Here is a 24311-nt window from a genome sequence, read left to right as displayed (position 1 = left end):
CGGTAGTTTATTGGTCTATGCAAAACGTGGTAAACATGAGACGATACCATTGCCTGGTTTATGTCTTGAGATCAGAGGAAGGAAACATCTCAGGCCAAGGAGACTTTGCTTTGGTTCCACATAAGGTGCAGATTGAAAATATTAAAAGGCACCCTTCTATCATTTATCATTTTCTTTTTTCTGGACAAATAATAGGCAAAAAAAAAAAAAAAAACACTACCAAAGTGTTTATTTATTCATTTCCCACTGAAGTATCTTCTAACAATTCCTTTTCATCCTTTTGTTTTGTTTTTTCTCTAAATTCTTATTTTTAATTTTGTTCAATAGAAGTTTGAACAAGGCCACCAGTTCAAATCATGGAAATTTGTTTTATTTTAATTTTTTTAAATAGGTTATAGTAGGGTATTGTTGTTATTATTATTAGCTTTAAAGGGTTGTCCTAGCGGATATCAGATGAGGCCTGAGAGTTTGCTCCCTTCAGGTCTCAAGTTTGAATTCTCCCGCGACAAAGACTATTGGGGCCACAGGGTGCAGGGTGCAAAGTACCTTGTATCCCTGTGTAAAGGCTGGTTCCGTCCTGCAGAAACTGAGTCTGGTCTGCGAAAGCTAACGCAAAATACCTTGTATTAAAAAAAAACTATTATTATTATTATTGGGGTCGTATTAAATTATTATGTAATTTTATAAAATGTTAAATTAATTATCTAAATAATTTATTGTGACAACAAACAATTAGTGTGAGGATTTATTTTAGATTCCTGGTTGTTTGATAGTAGTTGAAAGTTTTTTTAGTCTATTTAAAGATTTTATAAATCTTATAAAGAGATATTTATCACATATTTTATTTTTTAAAATAAAACTATGAATTTATGATTCAAATCTACAACTATCTTTTATTATTAAATATTTTATGTTTTTTTTTGTATTTTTTTTATTAATATTGATATTTAAACTAATTTACATATATCTTCATTAATTAATTCTTTAGACTCTGAAATTAATAAATATATAAATCTTTAATAATTATCATAATAATAATAATAAAACTCGAATATAAAATAAAAAAATAAATTTTTTAATCCTAAACTTTTACCACTAAATGTCTATTGCTTTTCTACAAAGCTTTTATCTTCAACATAACTCTTACCTTTCATCTCTATCAGAACTCGAATTCATGTAATGTTTAAAGCATTAGAAATCAAACACATTTATTGTCACGATCCAAATCCCGAGTCCATGACCGGCAACGCCGGAGGAGTGTCGAAAGGACACCCCACCTACGCTAAGCCTCAAAACATACATATCAAAATAATAGATATTCAAAAATACGCAGCATTTCATAATCTTCAGAAATATTATATTACTCAAAGCTGATGAAATCAAAGGATAGTCAAAACTCTTCATCAGTAATTAAAACAAAATAATAATTCATAATACTCATTACATTGTCAAAATCCAAACTTAATTAAAACAGAGTAATAGTGGAGCGTCTAAGACTTCGAATCAAAACAACCTTGAACAATAAGCAAGGCATACCGACCCAAAACTGAAGAAGTAGGAACACTCAACAAAGTCCAACTGCTATCAGAAACTAAGAACCTGAAATAATATTAAGAATGAGGGGTGAGTTCAACCAACTCAGTGAAGGAATAATATTTAATATACATTTTAGATATTTTCATATTAATAATTTGTCAGATGATTTATCTTGATATACATATACATATACATACTGAACATATTATCATAACGTAGTGAACGTAGTAGAATGATATACATATACATATACATATACATACTGAACATATTATCATAACGTAGTGGAATACATGTCAGAGATCAGATGACACCCGAAAGTGACCAGATGACATCCGAGGGTGACATTTAAAAAAATAAAAAAATATTTAAATATGTTTACAATCACTACCACAACACTGAAAAAATACTAAATAAAAATATCATTTTTACTATCATATTAAAGTTTATATTTCTAAATCAAGTTTTCAAATACATTGCATGAGACGATGTTGTCTGGTTTATGTCTTGAGATCAGAGGAAGGAAACATCTCAGGCCAAGGAGACTTTGCTTTGGTTCCACATAAGGTGCAGATTGAAAATATTAAAAGGCACCCTTCTATCATTTATCATTTTCTTTTTTCTGGACAAATAATAGGCAAAAAAAAAAAAAAAAAAACACTACCAAAGTGTTTATTTATTCATTTCCCACTGAAGTATCTTCTAACAATTCCTTTTCATCCTTTTGTTTTGTTTTTTCTCTAAATTCTTATTTTTAATTTTGTTCAATAGAAGTTTGAACAAGGCCACCAGTTCAAATCATGGAAATTTGTTTTATTTTAATTTTTTTAAATAGGTTATAGTAGGGTATTGTTGTTATTATTATTAGCTTTAAAGGGTTGTCCTAGCGGATATCAGATGAGGCCTGAGAGTTTGCTCCCTTCGGGTCTCATGTTTGAATTCTCCCGCGATAGAAAAACTATTGGGGCCACAGGGTGCAGGGCGCAAAGTACCCTGTGTAAAGGCTGGTTCCGTCCTGGAGAAACTTAGAGGGTGTTTGAACGAGAGGTAATTTGTGTTTTTTTAAATTAAAAATATAATTTTATAATTTTTAAAGATATAGTTGGTGTTTAAAAAATATTATATTTTTAATAAAAAAGCACTACATTTTCAAACCAAACATATTAGTTTGGTCTGCGAAAACTAACGTGTAATACCTTATATTAAAAAACATTATTATTATTATTATTGGGGTAGTATTAAATTATTATGTAATTTTATAAAATATAAAATTAATTATCTAAAAAATTTATTGTGACAACAAACAATTTGTGTGAGGATTTATTTTAGATTCATGGTTTTTTTTTAATAGTTGAAAGTTTTCAGATTTTATAAATCTTATAAAAAAATAGTCATTGTGTATTTTAATTTTTTTAAATAAAATTGTGAATTTATGATTTAAATCTAAAACTATATTCTATTATTAAATATTTCATGTTTTTTTTTATATTTTTTATTAATATAGATATACAGGTTAATTTACACGTACCTTTTCGTTAATTTTACAAATATTAAACTTAATAAATATATAAATTTTTAATGATTATCACCAGCAAATTATATAACTGAAATATAAGATCACAAAATAAAAAATTAACTTTTTAGTTCTAATTGCTTTTCTATGTAGCTTTCATCTTCAACGTTACTCTTGCCTTTCATCTCTATCGGAACTCGAATTCATGTAATGTTTAAATCATTAGAAATCAGACACATTTATCTTTATACTGGTACATGATTTGTACTGGTTTGCTGGAAAGCAATACAGTTATGCTTTCGAGAGTGTGGATAGTTAGGATAATCCTCTGTTTTGGGACATGTTTTTGTTTTCTAAGAACCTTTTTGGACGTAACCATCTTTTTTTATCATTTTTCCAAGCAAATGGAACGTAGATCTTTAGGATTATCAGGACAGCGCTCCGTTGTTATTTAGTGCAGGGAACCTTGTTGAAATTGTGAGGTTTGATGATTGGATTGGTCTTGAATTAGAAATGAGGTTAACAAGCAAAATAGACACAGGGAAAAAACATTTTTTTCAGAAAAAAATTATTATTTTTTATATTTAAAATATCTATCACTCTACTTTTTGTCTATTTATATCATTCTTCTTGTTTTTATTTTCGTTCTTTTGTAATTTATTTTTTTATATTTTTTTCAGAAAATATTATACAAAGACAAAAATAATATTTCATTGTAGTAATTACAATATTATTTTATTTTTCTAGGATATTAACAATTAACTTAAAATTTTATATATTTTTATTAATATTTATAACATTCATTTTATTTTTTATGTAAACATCATATTTGATTTATAGTTATATTTTTTATTTGATATAAAAAAATATTAATTAAAAAAATATTCAATTTATAACCACACAAGTTGAATAAACATGTCTATACTTATTTTTTATATTTATTAACATAAATAATTTTTAATTTATCTACTTAAATACATGTATAAACTTTTTAATTTATTTTAATAATGATTAGTTATATGTTTGGGAGTGTGATTATAGTTATTTTTGAAAATATTTTTTGTATTTTAATTTTTTAAAAATTATTTGTAAGATCAATATATTTTTAAAAAATAAAATAAATTTAATTTTTAATAAAAAAAATAAAATTTTGTAGAAGACACTTTGCACAATATTCAAAAAAATCTTCAGACATATTTTTTAATGAAGACACTTTGCACAATATTCAAAAAAATAAAATCTTCAGACATAATTTTAACGAGCAAGTACCATGAATGTAAGTTTTAAAATTATCCTTAGCAAAAAAACAAAAAAAACACACATCCAAAAGCCACATCATGAATGATGATGTCACACAATCCAATCAATTGATGCTGCCAATGGAAAATTATATCGCTGTGGTTATAGAAACCCAAAAAACTGTGGAAACGAGCAACTCCAACGCACGCAGGTTTTTGTAAGGGAGAGTCAGGAATAAAAAAAAGTAATATTTAGACTTTTCTTTATTTGTTTTTCATGTTATAAAGAAATTTAAATAAAATGATAAAATATTTTTTTATAAATACTATTCTTATATATCTTTAAAAAAAACCAAAACTAATAAAATAAAACCAATAAAAATAAACCAATTAAATATAACCATATACAAAAATAATATCAAATTGTTAAAAAAATAAAAGACTTATTTATTTCATTCTAATACAATTGATTTTTTAAATAATTTTTTTCATTAAAATATACATAATAAAAAAGCTATATTTAAATTATTTAAAATATTATTTTATCAACTTAAGTTTTTTTAAATAGCATCTTCATTAAAGATAGTATAATAGACCTAACTTCTTCACGAACGTCAATTACCAGTGCCCCATGCTGGTGGAAAAACAGAAAGGTAAAACGACATTTCACTTCAGGATCCACGAGTTTTGACTGACCGACAAGTCGTGACAATTCTATTCAACTTATTCAACTTCCATATATCGACGGGGCCCTAATTTAACATATTTGTTCAACGAAGAGATGTTCCAAATTGAAGAATTGAGTGAGTCAATAACCTTAGGAGCTTTGATAAATGAGACAAGAGAATGTTCCACGTGGAAGGGTTTGTAGGCTCTGCCAGACAAAAGCTTTATAAAAGTAACATACGTTATAAAAAATCACATCCGGATAAAAAAACGTTAATGTATTGTGAGATGAACCTCCTTGAGATAAGGAACACTGTTCCTCTAAACATCACCCTCACAGTATTTTTCATGGCTATCAAAATAAAAGACTGTTTAATACCCACCTTTCATGGCATTGCCTCCACACATGCTCTTCTAATTTTTTTAATATGTTCCACAAGGAAAGAACACATGACACTGAAGATTACTTCTTATCGAAGAATGAAATTAAAAAACTGATATCTAAGAGATACTTGAAGTATTTTGTTAAGAGAAATATCCATGTAAATCAAAATAAAAAAAATTTAGTCAACCTATCCAAATTCTACTCGAGATTAATGTGATTCTAAGAGATACTTGGGTAGGGGAGACACTTCTAGTAGCAAAAGAAAATATAAAACATAAATCCTTACAATGACATGCTAATAATGCTCATAACATGAACTCATTTTTTTCATTCTAGAAAATAGAGAAATGATGATTTATCCCCATAAAAACACATTGGTTATTTCAATTATTATTATTTTTTTTTTTTATGAATTATGTCCACTTGATATTAGTGGATTATGAATGTAATATTCTAGATAGGAATAGATGTTTTAAAGATAACTCATGTAAAATCCTTATAGATTAGAATTAAAGGATCAAGAGTACCTATAAAAAAATGTTTTAGAGATCTTTGTCATAATTGGCATGTAGTCAAGGTGCCTCACCCTTCAACAAACCTTTACGATGATAAATATGATTTTAGCCTATAATAACATAATAGCAAGGCTTTTTTGACACCAAATCAATGTAGTCATAAAGCATGTAATACTCAGTTTTGAAATTCATCTCTTATCATTATTTATTATGTCAATTGATGAATATATGAAATACAAATATCCATCTAAACATATTTATTCAACAAAATTAAATATTTATACAAGTAATTATTGAATATTAAAAGTCATATCCTACAATGACATAAAAATTCTTGATGTATGTTCAATATAAATTTTTAATTACTCCTTTTGAAAGCAATGTCATAAATTGTATCATTTGATTTCATTAATTTTATGAAAAGACTTGATTGAAAATTAATAAAGTTATAAATGATATATAATTTGAATGTTATATAATTATATATTTTTAAATAATTTAAAGAACTTTGATGTAACTTTATCTACTATTAGAGATAATAATTACTTACTTTCGTTTGCTCTTACATCTTAAAGAAAGTCAATTTAATAAAAAATGATTAATAGTAAGTATATCGTAATAAATTGTAATTCAAAGTTTTTATTTTACCTCCTAATATTTTACCATCTATTTAGAAAGTTAAAACATAAATGATCACTCTTTGCGATGTGTGCGCATAAGAAAGAAAAGAATAGGTACAGAGTTTGAAGGAAGAGAAAATATAAACAAAAAAAATATTATATGAGAATTATCTTGATATGAACCAATCAACTTAATTAGTTCAAAGATAACCTACCCGACTAATAAAAAAAATTCCTAAAATGAAATTAAAAAATAAAATTGATATAAAAAAAATCTCATGACCCAACTCCTTGCCTAGTTTAAGTTTAAAATTAAACTATATAAGAGTTGTCTCGATAAGATCCAATAGACTTAGCTTATAAAAAAAACAACTCAATTAACCAATAAAAAAAATATGGGGATGAATTTGAGGAAAAAAAGGATGAAATTTATAAAAAAAATATTTCGACCGGACACTTTACCTAGTTTAAATTTAAAATTAAATTGTATTGAAGTTGCTTTAATATAATCTAGTTAACTTTGTTAGTTTAAAGATATCCTGAATGGTTATTAAAATTTTTTTAACAATGAAATTGAAAATAAAAAAAAGATGCAATTGAAAAAAAAAATTGAAAAAGAAGAAGCTGAATTGAGAAAAAGAAGAAGAGTAGCTTCACCCAAAAAGCAGTCAAATTTTTAGTAGAGAACGGTAGGTAATATATTGACATAACTTTTAATTCGAAAGAGTTTCTAAATCTAATTATTTGCAAGGATATCGTTTAATCTCAAGTTTCTGGAAGCTGGACTGGAGATTATCAAAGATAAAGTTAAGATAAAAACTAATCATTATTATTGTTGTTTTATTTAAATCAATAAATATAATATAAAAAATGGCTTGTTATTTATTAAAAAAATAAAAAAGGCAATGCGTGGGTTTCATTTTATGATAAACAAGTTTAATGTTTCTAGTTCAGCTGTATATTCGATATGCTTTGTACCATTTATTTAAATCAACTAACGGTGCCTAACCAATTTAACAGAAGTTTGTAATGGATATCAATGAATGGTTTAAAATTATTCAATTTTAGTGATAGAAAGCTCAATTAGAACCACTTTTATATAAAAATAATTATTATAAAAAAAAATCATGGCTCACCTTACCGAAAAACTCTGGCTCTCACCATCTTACCACCCATGAAAAATCAATTTTAACTCAGAAGCTTCTCATTATTTTCGAAAAGTGTATATATATATATATTATTCTCACATTTCTAGGTGCTTTGATTTTATACGAGAAGAAAATCATGTGGACATGTCGAACTGAAAACCAGTCAAATTTGCCTGTCCTGACTTTTCAGAATCTCCCCTTGTCTTAGTGTTTGCAATTTTCTTGTCATCTTAAAACATGGGCGTTGCTCAAACTAGTCATCAATAAATTCTCAATATATAGTCCCCCCTCCTTCCAATTTTGTAAACATTAGCTAGGCATCCCACCTCTCGACTTATTCTCTATTGGGTCCTTCGTTTAATTGGTGTAGCATTTTTCATTCATGTTGCACTTAATTCGCCTTTAGCACATTTCATTTTATAGAAAAAGACCAAAGTGTTGAAAAAGGAGAAAATGGGAAGTGCCTTCAAAATGAGGGTAAAAGCTCATTGTAGACCTTGATAAATTTTTGATCCTTCAATATTTAAAAAAAATCAATTTTGATACAAAACTTTATTTTTATTATTTTTCGGTCAATGGTATCATAGAGAAGAGAAAGTGGCCAGGTTCTAATTTTAGAAAGAAAAAGTTGGTATTGATACCACTTCTAATAATAATATAAGGTTGATTTTGGTATCAACGAGTTCTATTTGACCAGAAGAGTTACACCTAAATGTTTCTTGTCTTTTCCATTGCTTGAGATTGTAGATCTAATCTTGAGAATACTTTTGATTTCGAGCTTTTTTGGGTTATTTGAGGCCATTGATTAGTTTGTCAAAGTATATAAGGTGTTTTCAATGTGTTTTGGGTAAAAAACAAGATGAAAATTCATTTTTTTAGCAAAAAAACCCATGGCCTGACTTTCGATGACAATTCAATTGCTTAAAACTAGATTAACATGGAACACATTACTTGCTTATTTTTATTTTTTTTTAAAAGTCAGCTCAAACACATAGGCCTAGGTTTTTTTAAGCCCACACTCCTAGGCTTTTATTTTTTGTTTGTTGGGTTTATTTCGTCCTTTATTTTTTTTTCTTCCAATCCATCATTCACTGTTGAGTTATTATTAAACCTTTTTATTGGCTTTTTTTTCCTTTTAATTTTAACAAGATTTTATGATATTTTTAATAGAATATAATTTAATTTTTACTTAGTTTATGAAATAAGATTTCAACAACTTTTCTTGATGTTAGGTGATATTTTTTGTGTGTAGCCCTACTTGTTCTTTCTTCTTCAATTTTATTTAATTGCTTTCCTATGCATGTCTTTTTTTTTATTAAATAAAACATTGGTTCTAAGAATAAAATTATTAAATATAGTTGAGTCTGCAATCCATGTTTCAAGATCAAATATCTAAATCTATGTCTCTCTTAACTTTTCAATTTAGTCTTTAGTTAAATAATATTTAGTTTTTACTTGGTTTTCTCATAACATTAAAAAATTCTAATATATGCAACCTTACATAATATTATTTTTTCTTTTATTTTATTCAATTTCTTTCGTGTGTATGCATGTGTTTATTTTTATAATTATTTGATTAAATAAAAAATCAACTTCTAATAAAAAAAAGTTATTGAACATAATTAGATATATGACCTGTATTGCATAATCAAATAATTTGATTTATATCCATCTCTTAATTTTTTCAATTTAATCTTTAGTCATCGCTAATGATTTTTCTTTTTGTATTTTATTGGCATAGATGATTTTTAATTTATTTAATTATATGCATGCATAATCTTTTTAATTGTCAATTAAGATTTGTTTATGTCAAAAAACATATTGAAAAAGCTCGTATATTTTTTTTTTTTGCATTGAAATTCTTTCTATCCGACCTGGGGTGAAACATAGGTCAAATAGCGAGAATTAGATTAATGCTCCCTTATTATATATTTTTAGTTTTTGAGAAACAAAAAAATTTTAATTTCTTTCAAAGAGGTTAAAAATTTCTAAAAACTCCCTGCCATTATTCTTTTCTTAAAAATTAAGTATTATAGAATATTTTTTAAAAAAAGTTCTTTGAGAAATAGATTTCAAAATGATCAAAATAAAACATGTTTTGAAAATGATTAGTTGTTAACTATTCTAAACTAATAAAAGAAATAATTTTTTAAATACTTTTATGAAATAAAATATTTTAAATTGCTCAATTATTAAAATTATAAAAAAAGATTTAAGAAAAAAGATTTTATTTTGAACAAAGTAAAAACTTTTAGAATTTTTTTATTTCTTAATTAATTTCCTATGAACCTCTGATAATAACAGGCCTAGCCCAAAAACCTTTTAATCTCAGCCATCGAATTAGGTCTAAATCACTGTTTAACATCTTCAATCTTTTGAGGATCGACTTATATCCCATTCTATAACATTATATGCCTAAGAAATGTTACACTTTCAAGCTAAAACTCGCCCTTTAAGAACTTGCTATACAACTCATGATCTTGCAGAGTTGGAAGTATCATCCTTAAGTGCTGCTCATGCTTCTTTTTAGGTCTCGAACACACCAAAATATCATCGATAAAAACTATAATAAATTAATCAATAAACTGCTCAAAGTCTCTATTCATTAGGTTTGTGAAAGCTACTAGCATATTCGTCAATTAAAAAGATATCACCAAGAACTTATAATGACCATATCAGGTTCTAAAGGTTATCTTTGAAATGTCCTCGTCCTTTATCTTCAACTTATGATACTTAGATCGAAGATTGATCATAGAAAAGAATTAAGCTCTATGCAATTGGTCAAACAAATTATCTATGTGAGGGAATAAATATCTATTTAGAACTGTCATCTGATTCAGTTGTCTATAATCTATACACAATCTCAATGACATATCCTTATTCTTGACAAACAATATCAGAGCTCCTCAAGAAAACACGCTTGGCTGGATGAACTCCTTGTCCAATAAATCCTGCAGGTGATCCTTTAGTTCCCTCGACTCTGTTGGCATCATTATATAAGGTGCTATTGATATTGGCTCGGTACTCGGAATCGACAATCTAGGTAAGTTATCGAGAAAGATATTAATAAAATCACTGACTTTAAGGACTTGGTTTAATTGAGAAACTTCCATATCCACTATTTTAAATAAAATAAAAGCTTATAAAAACAAAAAAAAAAAAATCCCAGCCATTAGTTTTTTTATTTCTTAATTATCTCTTATATTTTTTTTTTTATTTTGTGAGGGGAAAAAAAATTTCTTTAAGGACCAATTAATTGATATAGGAGTTCAATTTCCAAATTGATATAAATACATGACATTGTTAGGATGGAAATGGGAGAAACTTTTCTTTAAGGACCCATAATCATCAATCTCTCTAACCGGAGGAAATGAATGGAATATTCAACCCCCTATACAGAAGCATCTTTTCTCATCAGCAATAAACATTTTTCCTTAATCTATTAATAGATATTTTCAAAATAAAGGTTTTTTAAACTTTAATATCGTACTGGCTTAATATTTATATGAACAGGATTCTTGAAATATATTTTGTTATGCACACCTATTGAATATAATTACAGTGTGGTTGACTTGGTCCCAGAATTCATAAAATTAAAAATTCAACTCCATAGAAGCATCTTTTTCCTTATTAGCTTTTACTTTCTGTTGATTTAAATGATAAAAAAAAAATCTATACTTTCTCTTACTCCTTTTTCATCTCATCCTTTTATCTTATTTCCCCCTAATTTTGCCATGGATATTATACGAGGATGTAAGAAAATATTTATATTAATTTATTAATATTTTATTTTAATTAATTTTTTTTAAAACCTTGATATAAATATTTTTTTATTTATTAAAAAATAATATAAATCATATTTTGTGACTTTACCAAACAACTTAAATTATTGGATTGAAATGATTGTTTAATATAATATCAAAATCTAGAAAATCAAGAGTTACAAGTTTGAATCTCATTATTTTTATTTATTTAATAAAAATTAAATATAAAATAATATAAATCTATGTAAATTTTAAGTTAAAAAAATTTTAGTTAAAAAAATATATTAAAAAAATAATAAATCATATTTTATGAATTCAAAAATAATTACAACATGGTTTTAACCGGATCAAATAATAGGAAGCCAAAAACTTTCAACTATTTTCTCGTTTTTTCCTCCCCGTAATAGCCTGTTGTTTACAATAACGTAAACAAGTTTGACCGTCAAATAAAAAGACCCCAGTAGTCCTCAAAAAGCCGCCAGTAGAGTCCTTATCAAGTATCCGCACATTCATGTTCATTTTTTCATGGGCGCTCCACTTCAGTACTTTGTCTCCCTTGGAAGCTCAAGAAAACAAAATCATTTTAGCTGTTCATTTAAATTTATATGATTCAAGTTCCAAAACCCAGAAAGAATAATAGAGGAAACAAAATCTGGGGTTTGGTTTGTTTTAGTTGTCGTTTAAGTATACTGATCCACCATCAATGGGGAGTGCTGATATTTACAGAGCTAGTAGTAGTTTAAGAGATAGTTTAAGAGCAGGTTCGTTTGTATGGAGAAACAGTACTGTAGAAGCATTTTCAAGATCTTCACGAGAAGAAGATGATGAAGAGGCTCTAAAATGGGCTGCGCTGGAGAAACTACCTACTTATGATCGTTTAAGGAAAGGTATATTGATGAGTGCATCAAGAGGTGTCAGTAGTGAGGTAGATATCGAAAAACTCGGAGTCCAAGAGAGAAAACAGTTGCTGGAAAGGTTGGTGAAAGCTGCAGACGAGGATAATGAGAAGTTCTTGTGGAAACTCAAGAATCGTGTTGAAAGGTAAAATATTCTCTTTTGGTTTGTACATTTACTTTGATTGGTTTGCAGAGAAAATTTTAGAAAGGAATCAAGCTTTTAGATCGAAACAAAATGGTTCTACTTAATTGGATACTTGTTAGTCTCTCTTTCATGATATATGGATTGATCTAAAAAGAAAATATGGATTTTGTTCTCCCTCTATTTACTTGGAATACCCTCTATTTACTTGGAATACAGAGGAACTCTGTTTTGGCTGTTGAAGTTCTTGATTTTTGGCGTTTCAGGGTTGGAATTGAGTTTCCAACAATTGAAGTGCGGTACGAGCATCTAAATATTGGAGCTGAAGCTTATGTAGGAAGTGGTGCTTTGCCTTCATTTGCCAAGTTCACTTTCAGTATAATAGAGGTAACTACAGCTGCAAACATTTGACATCAGTTATTACTACTGATTGCCAAAATATGATGCTGTTCTTATTAGCTAATAACTCATACATCAATTTTGAAGGGTCTGCTCATTGCTCTTCGTATACTTCCAAGTAGAAAGAAACCACTCACCATCCTTAAGGATGTTAGTGGAATCATCAAGCCATCAAGGTAAGATGATCATGATCTAGAATCTGTTTGCTTCAATAGTTAGTTGCCTATTCATAAGTTTTGTTTTTTGCTATGTACATGTTTTAGATTGACTCTGCTCTTGGGTCCTCCAAGTTCTGGGAAGACCACTCTTCTGTTGGCGTTGGCTGGAAAGCTTGATCCCAGTCTTAAGGTGGTGATAGATTCTCGTAAATTTGTGTATTCCATGAGGATTTAGCTTTAGTTTTCTGCTTTAATTTGAGAAGCTGAATTCTTTCTTGCAGTATTCTGGTCGCGTGACATACAATGGTCATGGGATGAACGAGTTCGTACCACAAAGAACGGCTTCCTATATCAGTCAACAAGATCTCCATATAGGAGAAATGACCGTGAGGGAAACTTTGGCCTTCTCTGCCAGATGCCAAGGGGTTGGAAACCTTCACGGTTAGAATAATGGACTAGATTTTACTTGCTTATCCCAACAGAATCATAATCCACTCTAGTGATCTGTTCAATATTCATAATTTAAACATGACTACTAAGTAAAAATCCTTGCAATTGTCAGATATGTTGGCAGAGTTGTCGAGAAGAGAGAAAGAAGCCAACATTAAGCCTGATCCAGATATTGATGTCTTCTTGAAGGTGATGAAAGATATTAATATTTTTCCTATTAGATTTCCTTTATAGTAGCTAGAATAAGCTACGATGATGTAGAAAGCAATGTTCATTTTCTGTTGTTTCTGTTATTACAGGCAGTAGCAACACAAGGTCAAGAGGCCAATGTCATCACCGATTACGTCTTAAAGGTAGTACCACTATGTGGCATTGAAATGTCATGAAAGTCTTCAGAAAACGTGAACATAATATCTCTAAATCTCTTAAATTCTCTGGACATTGTAGATATTAGGATTGGAGGTCTGTGCAGATACTCTGGTAGGTGATGAAATGATAAGGGGAATTTCTGGAGGACAAAGGAAGCGTGTTACAACCGGTAAAAATCTCCATTAATTAGTCCATAACTAACATCAGAGAAAAATTATTTCGTTTCACTCTCCAATTTATCTACAAAAATCTCCATTGATCTGTCATAGGTGAAATGCTGGTCGGACCATCAAGGGCATTGTTTATGGATGAGATTTCTACAGGCCTGGACAGCTCAACAACTCACCAAATTGTGAACTCATTAAAGCAAACTATTCACATTCTCAATTGCACTGCCGTCATCTCGCTTCTCCAGCCAGCACCAGAGACTTATGACCTCTTCGATGACATTATTCTCCTGTCAGATGGCCAAATTGTGTACCAAGGTCCTCGTGAACATGTGCTTGGATTTTTTGAACATTTGGGCTTCCAGTGTCCTGAAAGAAAAGGCGTGGCAGATTTTCTGCAAGAAGTAAGCTTAAATGAAGCGGTTTTACATGGAACCTTTACTACACTAGGATCTCCTATGTTCAATAAAAAGAGCCTCGTGTAAGTATCACAATCTTCATGATCGATAATGAAGGAGTTTTTCGCAGGTGACGTCTAGGAAAGATCAAGAGAAGTATTGGGCACGTAAAGATCAGCCTTACAGGTTTGTCACAGTCAACGAATTTGCTGAGGCATTTCAATCACTCAGCGTGGGACGAAGGGTCATAGAGGAGCTTTCAATCCCATTTGACAAGACCAAGAACCATCCAGCGGCATTGGTAAACAAAAAGTACGGAGCTGGAAAGATGGATCTGCTTAAAGCAAACTTCTCAAGAGAATTCTTGCTTATGAAGAGGAACTCATTTGTCTACATCTTCAAGATATTCCAAGTAATTATCGATAGTCATTACAATAACCAAGTTTTGTTTACTTTCAAATTTTGCATTCAATGTGACTCCTTTTCACTTCGAATCAGCTTACAATGATGGCAATTATTTCAATGACACTCTTCTTCCGGACCAAGATGCATCGAGATACAGTCACGGATGGTGGAATTTATACTGGTGCTTTGTTCTTCACTGCGATCATGATCATGTTTAATGGTATGGCTGAGCTATCTATGACCATTGCGAAGCTTCCTGTGTTCTACAAGCAAAGGGAACTCCTATTCTTTCCTCCATGGACATATTCAATTCCGCCTTGGATCTTGAAAATTCCCATTACATTTGTTGAAGTTGCTGCATGGGTATTCCTAACTTATTATGTAATCGGATTTGATCCGAACATTGCAAGGTAAATAAGAATTCTTGATTTTCTGTAAGCTTGTACCAGAATCCATTCTGATCCAGCTGTAATAACAAGGTTGTGTTTCTTTCTTTCATTTTTTGCAGGTTTTTTAAGCTGTACGCGGTGCTTGTGCTAATTAACCAGATGGCATCTGCGCTATTTCGATTTATTGCTGCAGCTGGAAGGAACATGATTGTTGCTAACACCTTTGGATCATTTGTGCTCCTTGCAGTTTTTGCGTTGGGTGGCGTCATCTTGTCAAGAGGTATGATGAGTATAATATCGCACTCGAAAATTATATTTTTTCTGCCAAACCTGGAGGAACTCATATTGTGTTTTTTTGTTGAATGGAACAGAGCAAATAAAGAAATGGTGGATATGGGGTTACTGGGCTTCACCATTGATGTACGGGCAGAACGCTATAGTAGTGAATGAGTTCCTTGGAAATAGTTGGAGTCATGTATGGTTTCTTTAACTCACCGTTTGTATATTTGTGCCATCGGCTCTCAATAATCAACTGGTATCTGAAGTTATTTTTCGAATCACAGATTCCTGCAGGCTCCACAGAATCACTAGGAATCCAAGTTTTGAAGAGTCGCGAATTCTTCACAGAAGCGTATTGGTACTGGATAGGAGTCGGGGCAACAGCAGGATTCATACTACTGTTCAATGTCTGCTTTGTTGTGGCCCTCACTGTCCTCGATGGTAAGTGTCATTACCTTCACAACGCCATACCTCTTGAAAGTTGGAGCTTATATTAATATAGCAAATTATGTTGGCAGCATATGAGAAACCTCAGGCTGTTATATCTGAAGAACCGGAAAGTGGTGATTCTGAAGGAGCTGTTCAGTTATCAAACCGTGGAATCAGTCACCAAACCAACACAGGTAAAAGAACTCAAATAATGAAGTGCTCAAGTCATTTCCCAGCCTATTAGGTATCAAATTACCGATATATTTTCAATTTACAAGCAGCGAGTGGAGTTGAAATTAATAGAAGTGGTTCAGATTCCATTGGTGAGGCCAGCAACAACAGGAAGAAAGGAATGGTTCTTCCATTTAAACCACATTCCATCACATTTGATGACGTTATTTACTCCGTTGACATGCCACAGGTATCAAGATTTAGTAAAGTACGATTATATCTCGCTTTGATGTCATATGATTGAATGAACATGGAAAAACTGATCATGTTGGTATTGAGATTTGCAGGAAATGAAAGTTCAAGGAGTCGCTGAGGATAGGCTGGCGCTTTTGAAGGGTGTGAGTGGTGCTTTCAGGCCCGGTATCCTTACAGCTTTGATGGGTGTTAGTGGTGCTGGAAAAACGACTTTGATGGATGTGTTAGCTGGTAGGAAAACTAGTGGATATATTGAGGGAGACATCAAGATTTCAGGGTACCCAAAGAAGCAAGAAACTTTTGCTAGAATTTCTGGATACTGTGAGCAAAATGACATTCACTCTCCACAAGTTACCGTCTATGAATCCATACTCTACTCAGCTTGGCTTCGTCTACCCTCAGAAGTTGACTCTGAAACCAGAAAGGTAGGCACCGTTTGCCTTGAATTTAAATATGCTTCATACATTAGGTATTTAGCGTGCAGATTTGGGTTGCGTGAATATTTTCTTGTTTTCGTGCTTGTTTCATCCAATTAAGTTTAATTTAGCTTTACCATTTTATACTTTATCCTTAGATCTAGATCAGTGTCCCGGTTCCATCTAGCAAAGGATACTGCTGGTGAAGTTGATCTTATGCGGTGATTGTGCTAACTATTATGGTTTTTTTAGTCGGCCTAACCCAATCAACTTCTACATTTCTAGATGTTCATTGAGGAAGTCATGGATCTTGTGGAGTTGAATCCGTTGCGCAGTGCATTAGTTGGGTTGCCTGGTGTGAATGGTTTGTCCACTGAGCAACGCAAGCGGCTAACCATTGCAGTTGAGCTAGTTGCAAACCCTTCTATCATATTCATGGACGAGCCAACTTCAGGGCTAGATGCTAGAGCCGCCGCCATTGTGATGAGAACAATTAGGAACACTGTTGACACAGGAAGAACAGTTGTTTGCACCATCCATCAGCCCAGTATAGATATATTTGATGCCTTTGATGAGGTAAAAATTATTAACAAATTATCTGAGCTAGAACTTTGTCAAGAGTTTATCAACATAATAATCTGGATTATTAACATGGCATTGTAGTTATTCCTGATGAAGCGAGGAGGTGAAGAGATATATGTTGGGCCAGTGGGTCGTCACTCTACCCATCTGATTAAGTACTTCGAGGTATGTTTAATTTGGTTAATAATTAAAAAGCTATGCTCATACCAACTATAATTGACTAATATTCATTTAATTGTTAAGGAAATTGAAGGAGTGAGTAAAATTAAAGATGGCTATAATCCAGCAACTTGGATGCTGGAGGTTACTTCTTCATCACAAGAGATGGCTTTGGGGGTTGATTTTGCGAACATTTACAAGAATTCAAATCTGTTCAGGTCAGCTAAAGTAGTTTTTTAAAGTACTGAAAAATATTCTAAAGCCCTCCCAAATAAGCTTTGATGACATGAAATAGTAAAGCACTTAATAATTGAGAATTAGAGTTCAATTTGTCTAAAGTTTGTCTCTGATGCGTGGCTTAATTCAGGAGAAACAAAGCACTTATTGCAGAACTAAGCACACCTGCTCCTGGCTCGAAGGACATTTATTTCTCTACGCAGTACTCGACATCATTTTTCACACAATGTATGGCTTGCTTGTGGAAGCAAAACTGGTCATACTGGAGGAATCCACCATACACTGCCGTGAGATTTCTTTTCACAACCTTTATAGGGTTGATGTTTGGGACAATGTTCTGGGACCTTGGCTCCAAAGTGTAAGTCACAATGGCTAACTTAAAACAATATATATAGAAGGTGACGCTTTGATGGTTTGCCACATGCAGTTCTACCAATTCATCTAACTTGTCTTACAAACTGTAGGGGCACTACCCAGGATCTTTCCAATGCTATGGGTTCAATGTATGCAGCTGTTCTTTTCCTTGGTTTTCAAAATGGATCAGCTGTAACAGCCAGTGGTGGCTGTTGAAAGAACTGTCTTCTACAGAGAAAGAGCTGCCGGAATGTATTCAGCTTTGCCCTATGCCTTTGCACAGGTAATCTAGGATTCACCTCATCAAGTAAATTATTATTGCATGTTTCATGCATTGATCACCGAAACTTCATCTTATGTTGCAGGTCTTGATTGAGATTCCTTATGTATTTGTTCAAGCCGTTGTCTATGGTGTTATAGTTTATGCAATGATTGGGTTTGAATGGACTGCTGCTAAGTTCTTTTGGTATCTGTTCTTTATGTACTTCACATTATTATACTTCACCTTCTATGGAATGATGTCTGTGGCTGTGACTCCAAACCACCACATTGCTGCCATAGTTTCCACCGCATTTTATTTAGTATGGAACCTCTTCTCGGGGTATATAGTCCCTCGACCAGTAAGTGCTAAATATTACTATATATCTTAATCATTTCAAATTCTAAGTTTCCATAGTGACTGGTTACCTTGAGGAACAATATTGTGATTCTTTTTTCTTCTTTGGTCTAATACAACAGCGGATACCTATATGGTGGAGGTGGTACTACTGGGCATGCCCCGTATCATGGTCCTTGTATGGATTGGTTGTATCACAGTATGGAGATATACAGAAAGACCTCACCGAAACTCAAACAGTGAAACAATATGTGAAGGACTATTTCGGATTCGACCATGATTTTGTTGGAGTAGTTGCAGCCGCGGTTCTTGGCTGGACAGTCCTCTTTGCGTTCATATTTGCCTTTTCTATCAGAGCCTTCAACTTCCAGAGGCGATAGGGATTTTCTTTAACATGCTTCATTCTATGTTTCTGCCTTTTCTGTGTGTAGGCTAGCAATTTTAGTATTTCAAGTTTGTAACAAGACGTTAATATAGTTTATTGAAACTTATTAACTAAGAAAATTAAGTTAATGTTAATTAATGCTTGCAGTTCCACAAACTACACATACTTCATCTCATAAATCTATATATAACTTCCATGTCCTTTTCCTATATATTTGGGTTTTGAAAATAATGATTTATTTTTTTACTATTCTATATGCTTAATGAGGTTTTTATATTCCTTAATAATTAAAAATAAAATTCTTTTTTTAATCTTAATATGACTGGTTTAAGACAAGATGAGTAGGAGAAACAAAATTTTTGGAGGTGAACCTACTTCACTACTTCATATTATTGATCAGCCAATAGTGCTATGGCACATGTCATCCTATTTAACTATAACATCAACTTGAAAATAAAAAATAATAACTGATCATTATATAAAAAAAATCAAACTGATTAGGAACACGAAGGTTTCCAAAATGATTAGCTGTTAAAATTCCCAAACTTTAACAACTAAAAACTTTTAATGTTTTGAAATAAAAAGAAAGATTTAAGTGGAAATAGCAATATAATTATCACAAATTGATTTCCAAATCCATAACTAGTAGATAGACAAGTTCTTTTTCAAGATTCTATATCTATAAGAACTTAAATTTAAATACAAACTTATCATTCAAATAAGTCAATCAAAGTTCAAGTTAATCAGAGTTCAACGCAACAATAACAAAAAACCTAATTTCATCTATAATTTAATTGTCTTAATATAAAAGTTAATATAATTTTATAGTTACGAAACATTAACTAAATATAAAGAAAAAAAATACAAAATTCAACAAAAAAATAGGTTCTAAAGGTCTAATAAAAGTGATCTGTTAACAAATTATAAACCTAAAAGTATAAATAATGAGAAGTTGAGTTCAATAACTCAGTGAGTAAATAACATTTAATATACATATACGAGGTAGTACACAGTAATATACACACACACACACACACACAATTATGGCTTTTGGTCTTTATAGGATGACTTCTCAAATAGGCCATAACAAGAATATGATATGATAAAACTCGTCAGAAAATTAGAATGTAATAACATGAGGCTCTATATTATGAGATGATCAGTCCACACATGTTGGTGACTCCTCCAACCAATTAGGGTTCAAATACAATGTACACAAAGACTAACACTACCTGTTAGTATGGATATTCTGACTAGCATACCATAGGTTCATAATCATAATTAAACATATATATTTTTATCTTAATACTCAATTCATGACATCAATCAAATGAGGAGTCATCAATTCAAAATATATATTGGTTCATATCAAGAATTCAGATTCAACAATTGATCGTATTTTATCGTAACAAGGATAATAACCAACATATATATTATGAAGAAGCATGATCCAATTCATATTAACAAATCAAATATTTATAATATTTCTCATGCATATAAAAATTATCCACTTACTTGACTTGAAAGTAAACAAAACTAAAAAGCAGATACCAAAGAAAATCCTATTAATGTCAAGCTGGCAGAATATCAAGATTATTTGAATACAAAAGAGACATATTAAAAAATGACTTGAAATAACACACAACATATTTAATACACTTAACTAAGGATCTATTTCATAACCCTGTATATTTTTAAACAAAACTAGTTATTTTTTCTAAAAACCTAAAATTAAATGGTTTTCCTGAAATCTAATCCATAATAAAACAAATAATAATAATTGATAATAATTCACTACATAAACCTTATTTATTTATCAAACTAATCTGAAAAAACTAATATTACAGCTAGGGATTAATATGGAATTTTATCATATTTTTAGTGTCAAATTTTAACTTTTATCAAATTGAAGGAACGAGCTAAAAATATCATAAATTCATGAATATAGTGGAATTATATCCATAATCTCGATTATGTTCAAGGGACCAATCTATAATTTTTTCAAATTTTGGGGACTAAAATATAATTTTTATAACTTGAGGGACCAACTAAATTTTCATCATCTTTAACTTCAAACCCATAAGTTTCACAGATTACATACTGTTATATCAAGATTTTTAACTCAAATTCACCATTTAAACAAAATTATAACTCAAAATTATTATCTTTACCTAAAATCTTCCAAAATCAACTAATTAACTTATTACCTATAACATTCAAATCAATTTATCAATTAAGCCAAAACACAATCTTCAAAATCCTAACATTCAACAAAATAGAAATTTAAAGATAAAAGAACACACATTTAAACATTTAAAATCTAAATCTTACCTTTAAACTTATTTTCTCTAACTATCTTTTATTTCCCTTATCTTTCCCTCTTTTCTCTTCTTCTTTTCCTTTTATGATTTTCTCTCTAAGAACATAACTTTCTCTATTTTTTTTTCTCTTTCTATTTATATTTATCAACTCTTTATTTAATTACTACAATCTTTTTTGTTTATTTATACCCATTTTAAAGCCTTAAAGGGCTTTGTTGCCTTTGTTTATTTATGCCTTAAAAGAGTAAGCTATATATATAAATGAATAAGGATTATTGCATTAATTAAACAAAGAACTTTATACATATAAAAGGAAGAAGAAAAAAATAGAGAGTCTGAAATTTAGAGGGAGAGAACTGGCAGTGGAAACAGTAGGAGGAGAGGAGAGGAGAGGAGAGGAAATGAAAGAGAATTGAAGAGATAATATTACAAGTTTACAATTTCAATCTTATAAAAGCATCTTTTTACATGTTAGTAACTAGCCGATTACCCTACACAATGTGTGGAAAGATGCTAATGAATAACAAATATAGTATATTGATCCTATAATTAAAATTGCATTGTTAATATACAATATATAGTTATACTAGATTGATGGTTGAAGGTGGTTAAAGCTACTTTTCATGTTGAATTAGATTTTGTTTAATGTTGAAAAAAAAACCTTAAACGTTGTTAGCATGTTTTAAAAAAATAAAAAAAATTACAACACAAGTTATAGATATGAATTTATCTAATAAGGAAGTTTTACGCAATTATATGATAAATAAATGGCCAATCACAATAAATCAAACAAGTTATAAAATTCTTTTAATAACCATAGCATGCATAAAAAAAACTTGACAATATTTTTAAAATTTTCCTTGTCAATATTTTCAAAAATCTTCCACAATCTTACCTATTAAAATGCAAGAGCTAAATGTAATTTAATAAAATAATATCTAAAACATATTTTTCAATTCATCTAGGAATAAAAAAAGATGTTGACCAACAAGAAATTAGAATGACAGGAATTAAAAAAAAAAGTTTTAAGAGAAGGATCCAGGAAAAAAAAAAAAGCTTAGTGTCGGATAAACATGTCAAACTCATGAAACAGATCATAAGAACAGAATAACCCTATAGAAAAAAAGAAAAACTTTTAAAGCTCAATTCCAAGCCAAACCAATGTCAAATGAAGGAACTAAAAAAAATTAAAAAATGACCAAAAAGAACCCTAGTCAACTCAGGCTAGCTCACCAAACATGTGTTTTAGGTTGTAAGGTTGAGATAACAAAAAAAATATATAAAAAGTTTGATTCTCAACCAACCCCAATGTAAAAGGATGATAATAGAAAAAAAAATCAATTAACAAAACAAGATAAAAAAGAAAAACAATAATAGTAAACCTAGGTAAGCCAACCAAATCTTATAACTCGGGTCATGAAACAAGATAACTCAACAAAGCAAACCAATCAAATGTTGAAGGAGAAACTGAAATAAATAAATTAAAAAAAAATAAAAATAACTTGGATTAGCCCATTAACTCCATGACTCAGGTTATGAGATTTTTTTTTGTAAGTTTTAATTTTTCTTATTTTTTTGTATTTTTGAAAGCAAGCAATATCAATGTTGACTTAACAAGAAAAATTAGTAAATTGTAAAATTAACGCGTTAAAAGTTGAATGCATTCAAAATACCTTTGAAAATTTAAATTCTTCTGAACTGATATTGAAAATGCTAAAAATTATGTAAATATATCAAAAATATATTTTTTAGATTTTTTATTGTTTTTTTGCTGTTTTTTTTATTTTTTCAAAAAATTTATTAAAAATTTAAATAAAAAATTGAATAGCAACAAACGTGTTAACATTGGTGTAGAGAGCAAGAAGAAAAGGATGCATAATTTCTAGACCAGTTCACGCGTGCCCCAAACTCATCGACAAGTGAGAAAAATGCACTATACAACCAAAAACTCTATGTATTTATTTTATTTTTCTAGCTTTGTTGTGCCTAGTTTCAACCTCCCCAGTCCCAACAAACTCCGCCATACTGGAAAGTTCAATTTTAAAACCTTACATGTGATTTATTTATTTTAAAATTATTTATGGAATATTTATTGGGTTTTAATACATGACTTTGTAGGTGAATATTGTTTTTTATTTTGTTTAAGTAATCTGTGTGGTGTGAATTATTTTCTTGGTTAGATTATATTTGTTTATATTAATTGAATTATTTGTAATACGTGGAAAAAAAATTATGCATGGATAGATTTATGGGTTGTGTTGAGACTTGTATGTAATAATAATGCATTCAATGTCTTCTATTTGATAACTCAACCCAAAATCAGTTTGCTTATTGTTGGCTCTTCTATTTGATTGTTGACTATTAAGTAATAGAATTAGTGGGTAAACATTTGTGTTTCTTAGTTTATTATTATGGTATTTTTATTCCTTGCGGTGTATTGGTTGTCATATATATAAAGAGTACAATCCAGAATTAGACGATTTATTATTAGCTTATATAATTAATGGTTGGTCATCATATATTGGAATTGAAAAATACATGTTTATGTTAAGTTCAAAGACCAATTTAAGGATCTGCTAATCAAGATGGAGGAAGTAATTAATAATGACAAGCTTCTCATCTATTTTTTCTATAAAAGTTTGAGTGGTGTCGCTTTTAACAAATACACGAGTCTAGATAAAAACAAGATTAATAAATGAAAAAATTTAATCAATGCATTCAGGTGTCATTATAAGTTTAACATAAAAGTGGCTCTAAAATATGTTTGATTTTTAAAGTATAGAGAAAGAGAACAATGAGTTAATCAAAGAATATGCTTTGAGGTAGTGCAAATGTGATGTTTTGAAAATTAGTAGGAAAGGGCAACCAAGTCCTTGGTGGCTTAAAGAGTAAGTATAATTAAATGAGGGGTATTGTGGTAATTGAATAATAGTTGATAAATATAAATAG

The 24311-nt window shown here is 29.9% G+C and overlaps 1 long non-coding RNA gene and 1 pseudogene across 1 annotated transcript; one reads left to right on the top strand and one right to left on the bottom strand.

Annotated features, from left to right (window-relative positions):
* Nucleotides 1-1335: 1335 nt before the first annotated feature.
* On the bottom strand, nucleotides 1336-21413 carry LOC105132612 (uncharacterized). Its single transcript, XR_843606.1, has 2 exons — nucleotides 21373-21413; nucleotides 1336-1599 (listed from the first exon to the last, which is right to left on the bottom strand). It is a non-coding gene; the product is annotated as an uncharacterized LOC105132612 (long non-coding RNA).
* On the top strand, nucleotides 11868-19241 carry LOC105132610 (pleiotropic drug resistance protein 1-like; annotated as a pseudogene).
* Nucleotides 21414-24311: the final 2898 nt, after the last annotated feature.

This window comes from Populus euphratica, unplaced genomic scaffold, assembly GCF_000495115.2.
Source record: "Populus euphratica unplaced genomic scaffold, PopEup_1.0 scaffold87.1, whole genome shotgun sequence".
NCBI lineage: Eukaryota > Viridiplantae > Streptophyta > Magnoliopsida > Malpighiales > Salicaceae > Populus > Populus euphratica.
This window is presented reverse-complemented; position numbering and strand designations above follow the sequence as displayed.